The sequence below is a fragment of the Microtus ochrogaster genome, linkage group LG9 (genome assembly GCF_000317375.1).
Source record: "Microtus ochrogaster isolate Prairie Vole_2 linkage group LG9, MicOch1.0, whole genome shotgun sequence".
Lineage (NCBI taxonomy): Eukaryota > Metazoa > Chordata > Mammalia > Rodentia > Cricetidae > Microtus > Microtus ochrogaster.
The window spans coordinates 27,880,233-27,886,071 of record NC_022034.1 but is presented as its reverse complement, the minus strand read 5'-3'; the positions used below and the strand labels follow the sequence as shown (position 1 = coordinate 27,886,071).

At 48.2% G+C, this 5,839-nt stretch overlaps 1 protein-coding gene across 3 annotated transcripts in view; it reads left to right on the top strand.

Moving 5' to 3' along the window:
* The window catches only part of Foxo3 (forkhead box O3), a 109,513-nt gene extending 104,135 nt beyond the window's left edge, over positions 1 to 5,378 (top strand). For all 3 annotated transcript variants that reach the window (XM_026787336.1, XM_013352382.2, XM_005363574.2), the window contains exon 4: positions 995 to 5,378. The gene's annotated coding sequence lies outside the window, so the exon portion shown is untranslated. The remainder of the gene's footprint in view (positions 1 to 994) is intronic.
* Positions 5,379 to 5,839: the final 461 nt, after the last annotated feature.

The window sequence follows — 5,839 nt, the reverse complement described above, 5'->3', positions numbered from 1 at the left end:
AATAAATAAATATTTTTTAAAAAGATTTATTTATTTTTATTGTATGTGCTAGGAGTGTTGGCATACATGTGTGGTTTATCACATGTGTGGTTCCAGAAGAGGGCATCCGAGCCTCTGGAATTGGAGTTACAGACAGTTGTGAGCTGCCATGTGGGTGCTGAGAAGTGAGCCCCAGTCCTTCTGAAGAGCAACCAGTGCTCTTATTTGGGTTCCCTGGACTCCGGTGCTCTGGGAAGACCTCCACTGATGACTGTGGAGACAGAATAATAATTATGTTAACAAGATATTCTGTGGGAGGCCAGGCGGTGGTGGCACACACCATTAATCATAGCACTTAGGAGGCAGAAGCAAGCGGATCTTTGTGAGTTCGAGGCCAACCTGGCCTACAAAGCAAGTTCCAGGACAGCCAGGACCACACAAAGAAACCCTGTCTTGAGGGGAAAGAAAAATGGTGTTCTGTGGGAATTTGTTTTTGTACATGTTGTTGTTGTTTCAAAACGTTTGAAAGTCTAAGCCAGAGCTGTTACACAGAGAAACCCTATCTTGGGAAAACAAACAAACAAACAAAAACAAAACCACAAAAAAGTAGAATTCCTAAGATGACTTGGTCCTCCACCATGGGATCTCCCTAAGCCATGGCTGCCAAGTAAGATGAGTTCACCCCTGGGCTGATCAGGAGAACCGCAGAAGTACTGCCGTGTGCTCGGGGTGACCAGCTTGCTTGTCCAAAACCTAGACCAGAGCCCCATCCACACCGTGGCTGCCCCTAACTTAACAAGACCCACGAAAATACAAGATACCAGCTCCTTTGGGCTTTTTAGCCTTAGGATGCTGTGATAAGAACTAAGGTAAGCGCTGATCTCGATTTCAGACCTGGGAGGCTTAGCCTGGGCTCTGCGCTCAGGCGAGCAGGGGGGTGATGCAGCACCCCGCAGCTTGCTTCCTGTCAGTTTCAGAACACCCTTAAGAACTCTGGCTTTCTTTTCTCTTCTAGACCCTCACACTGACAGAAGACCTACAGAGAAAATCCTTTGCCAAATCTGCTCCCAGCAAGTGGACAGTGATACCGTTTACAGCTTGACACCTTCGTGAATCCCACGCCATTTTCCTAACCCAGCAGAGACTGTTAGCAGCCCTGGCCCTGGGTGAAGCCCTTACCCGTGGAACAGAACTCTATAAAGTATGCAAAATCTAACTCTGAGTGACCTGCCAGCGAGGACAGCACCCTTCAGCACCCCCCCACCCCCCCACCCCCGTTTTCCTTCTGAGCTCAGCGGGTGCCCCAAAGGCCATTCTCCAGTGCTCCACTGTCATGGTGGTTTCTGGGATAGGTTAAGCTTTGTTTTGTGTTGGTTTCCCTTGGACCCTCTGAGTTTTTTACACATGGTAACTTGCAGTATTTTTCTGTTGAGAAGGCTAACCCCCCCCCCCCCCCCAGCACACTTAAAAGCAGGAAAGCGCCAGAACCAGTTCTCAGGCTGGCTTGGAGCATCACAAGCTTTTGAGCCTGCGGAACTCCACAAACCTAACACATTACATAAACTAAAGGGGGTTTTCTTTTTCCTTTTTTGTTTGGTAGAAAATTATCTTTAAAAAAAAAAAAAAAAAACACTGAACAATGGCACAATTGTTTCCTCTGCGCACCCGTCCAGAACTGAACTACGCGTAGGCAAAGCAAATGGAGGCAGGCATCTGACCCAGGAGTTTCCCGTTCTGAGTCGGGGTGGTCTGTGGGCGGGGACCCCGGGGCCCACCCTATAGCTGCCTGGTCAGTGTAGGGCTTCTGGTCCCGTCCTTCGCCGCAGCTAATGCAGTAGACCGTGTCTGCTCTTAGGAACCAGGACCTCTTCAGGAAAGTTCAGCTACTGCTCATTGCCAAATGCCACTAGGGGCTTAGTTTCAAGGAGAAGAGAGAAAAGGAATGTGAGCTGGTTTGCTTCATAGAAGGTAGGGGATTACTGGTGAGCCATTGGGTCATGCCATGAGGAACGTACGAAATAGGCAAGCCAAGTCTACACCGAGGCAGCCCCGACTTCACTATTTTGAAACATGCACGTCTTTTGATTACTTTCAGCCTTGCTGTGTAGATTCTGATCTTTCTAGAAGTGTGTGAGTGACAGGCAATAGCATACAAGGTGATATATATATAAGCTTAGGTTGTAATTGTACAGGTGACACTTGGAAATACAAGCTAAGGCCATTTAAACTTTTTTTTCCAAACTTTCTGCTTCTATGGATCTCATTTTTTGTTTTGTTTTCAAAAAGTTATGGTGCTGTATAGGTGCTTTCTGTTTAACCTGCAAAGTGTGAGTGTACTCATGACACCTTTGGTGGACAGTTGGGGACACCTTTGGTACGTAAGAAACTGGTGTGGTGATGCCCTGGTTAGCACAGCATACACGCACTTCTCCAAAGTGATATACGAAGACTCTTTTCTTGCATAAAAAGCATTAGGCATGTAAGTGTATAAATATATTTTATCATGTACAGTACAAAAATGGAACTTTCTGCATGGTGTTAGGAATGTGGGCTAATGTTCCAGCACGGTTTCCCTGCTCGAGTTCTCGCTGTTGCTCACACTGTGGCAGTGGGCACCAACACAGGCGTGCCACCCAGTCCCTCGCACTCACCACCAGCCCCCTTGTGCACCTCTGCTTTCTAACTCCCTTGGGGGTGACGTCGGTGGCAGTCACAGCTCCTAGCATAATGAGAGTTCCATTTGGTATTGTCACACGTCTTTCCTGCCTCGCCTGGATCATCACGTCTGAGCGATGGCCCTGTCGATTTCAGTCCGCCTTCTCCGGAATCCGGACATTGTCAGGCAGTTGTGGCTCTGCTAGATCTCTAGTGCATTGCTTTATCCAAGCTGCTCCGCGTTTATAGTCTTCATTTTTAAAGTCTGATTTTGAAAATGTGTGTAGTAGTCACGTGGTCTGCTTGCCAGCAGGCCGTACCTGCTTATTTCATTCCTTTACGGTGATGTTAGTCACTCCCCGACTCTTCAGGAGTCCGCTGTCCACGCGACCTGTGTCATTTCAGGCGGAAGGCTGGTGGCCTCGCTTCCCAGGGTGCTGCTTCCTTGGTGGGGTGCATGGGGGTGGCAGCTGAGGGAGCGGAGAGAGCTCAGGTACAAGGGAGAACCCCAAGTGCTTCCAACAGGAGGGCCCTGAGAATTCTCTCCCGAGCTTAAAGAAGATAGCTGCTGGGCTGTGCAGTTTACAGGCGCTGGGAGCGAGAGAGGCAGCCCTCCAGTGTGTGTCCCTAGTTTGAAGACGCTGAAGTCCTTTTAGACACTTGGCTTCTCATTTATTTTCTTTCCCAGTGTTCATTGGTTGTCAGGCACCAAGTTTCACAGAATGTCCTAGAAGCAGATTATAAGTTGAAGCAAGGGCAGTGTGAGGCCAGGGTAGGCTTGGCAGATCAGAAAAGCAGAGGCAAAATGCTTGGCTATAATTTACTTTGTAAAATAATACAGACAGAGTCTACACGGGATGTGTGGAGAGCTGAGGCCTGCCAGGCCCAGGACCCTTGCACACCCACCCTCAGGGGCCCCACACCGACAGGCCATGCTCCTCTAAGAAGCCCAATTCTGTGGCTGTCAGAATCCACAGAGGTGAAGCCCGGGTCCTCTGTACCTGCTGTGGGAACCCTGCCTTCATTGTCTGCCGAGTAGCACTCTCAGTGCTCTGCAGAGAATCTGAGCAGATAAGCGCATGAGCTCCCAGGCTGGGCCAGCTGCCGTGATGGCATCCTGATGAGAAATGGCTGTGTGAACCTTCATAGGGAGTCCCGTCCATTGGTGACAGGCAGTAGTAGACAGCGGGGTGCCGACTGTTGAAGACTGAAGCACTCTCGGGCTCCGTTGTTCTCTTCATCACCAAAGCTAGAGACGAGCATATGCAAGCCCTCTCCATCCTGGCGCTGGGCTCCTTACTGAGTGCATCTGAGGTGGGCTTCCCCTTGTCCTCTGCACGTAATGACTGTTGAAGCCCATAGGATTTTGTTCCTAAGTCTCCTGCTAATGGAGGACCATGCACACAGGGGGAGCACAAAACCTTGTTTTTGGGTTGACGATCAGCATCGTGTGTGCTGCTGTCCCAGCCAGAAGAGAGGACATCTTGGCTCACTCCCCAGGAGAGGCTATGTCCCCTCTCAGGTGTGACTTCAACCTACTTCCAACCCATGTACATGTTCAAAGTCACAGGGACAGCAACTTTGCCTTTTCCTAAGGAGCGCCAGCCGCTGAACGAACAAGCAGCATCTGAGTCTTTTGGAAAAGCCCTTCAAGAGTAAAGCAGAGAGAAAGCAAGCCTTCCACCTGTCCCTTGGACTGAGGGGACACAGAGACAGTTCCTTTTTCTCTCTAAAAAACCAAAGGTGATACAGAATGGGTTCCCTCTTCCTTGATGTTTCTGGGGGACAGCATATGATCAGGCACAATAATGTTCTTTTTTCAATTAAAAGCAGACCTTTTGTAGAAAAGCAATCACAGGTACAGGGGTAAAGTGAAGTCAGCTGTGGGAGTGGGGACAGCAGGGGCCCAGGCCATGAGGTGGGAAGGATGTCTTGTGGGATCCTGTCTGTCAAACATGACCTGAGAGCCCGGGTCACTGACAAAGAGTGTGTGGCATTTTAACTAAATCCTCAGTGTGTAACAGGCAGATTCGATAAATGAAGCATTTTCTCTTGTTGAGTTTTATGCGTTTGTATTTTTCTTTCATGAGTTATGATTACAAGGCCTCTGCCACACTCCAGGAATACTTGTGCAGCTGGTAAAAAAAAAAAATGTATGTGTCTGGTCACTTATTTCTCTAAAATTATCTCCTTGCCTGGCAATCAGCCTTGTATACTTGTCCTAGCACATCATGTATGTCGGAAGTGTGCACAGAGTGAAGGAGACTAGAAGAATTGTGAAATGTCTTGTGCATTCGGGCTTCACATGTTTAACTTTTTTTTTAAGAAAAAAAGTTGCATGAATGAAAAAATAATTCTGTATACAGTTTCTGTAAAAATGGCTTATCTGTTTTGATTTCTTGCTTCTGCCCCCGCACAAACTAGAATTTAGTGTGGCGTGTGGCCATATTCAAACACCTAAGAAGCAGTTCGTCGTTGGGTTCGAAGCAGCTCATCCTAGCAACGCTACCACTATTGTGCTGCATTCTGAGTCCTGAGGACCTTGTCTCATACATTGCCATGAATTAGCCCTACCGCCTTTCTTCTCAAGGATCAACCAGTTTGATTTGCAAAACCGCCCCTTTCCAGAGATGCTTACTTCCCTGGTGTCTGTAGATATTGCCTGTGTATTCCATTTACAACCATAATCTAGTTTGTAAAAGCAATGGTGACGCATGTAAATAAAGCATTGATGACACTCTGCTCCCTCCCCAGTCTCTGTCTTCCTCACTGCCCTGTGGCAGTCCTCCTGTGAGATCACTTCCCAGGCTAGGAGAGGCAGAGACCTGCGAGGCTATTACACTTCTCCATCCCACTTTTGACCTCCACAGACAAGCAGACAGTTGAATACAGCACATTTACAGAGTTGTTCACACTGGCTAATGGCCGGACTTGGGGTGTGCTGAATTACGAAGTCCCAGAGAAGCTGTTAAGTGTGAAGGCAGGAGTCAGACTCTGCTTAAAGGAATGACTGAAGAAGTTCTCCTCCCATGAGTCCAGTGAGTAACCACTGGTCATCATCAGGGCCCTCCTGCACATGGAGGCGAACCTCCAGACTGGTAGCAGCAGAACCAACACTATCTATGCTCACTCCTGGTTTTTTCAGTGCTGCTGGGAGGAACAGAACATTGCAAGACTATCCTTAGTTGTCTCTATCTTTTCTTTA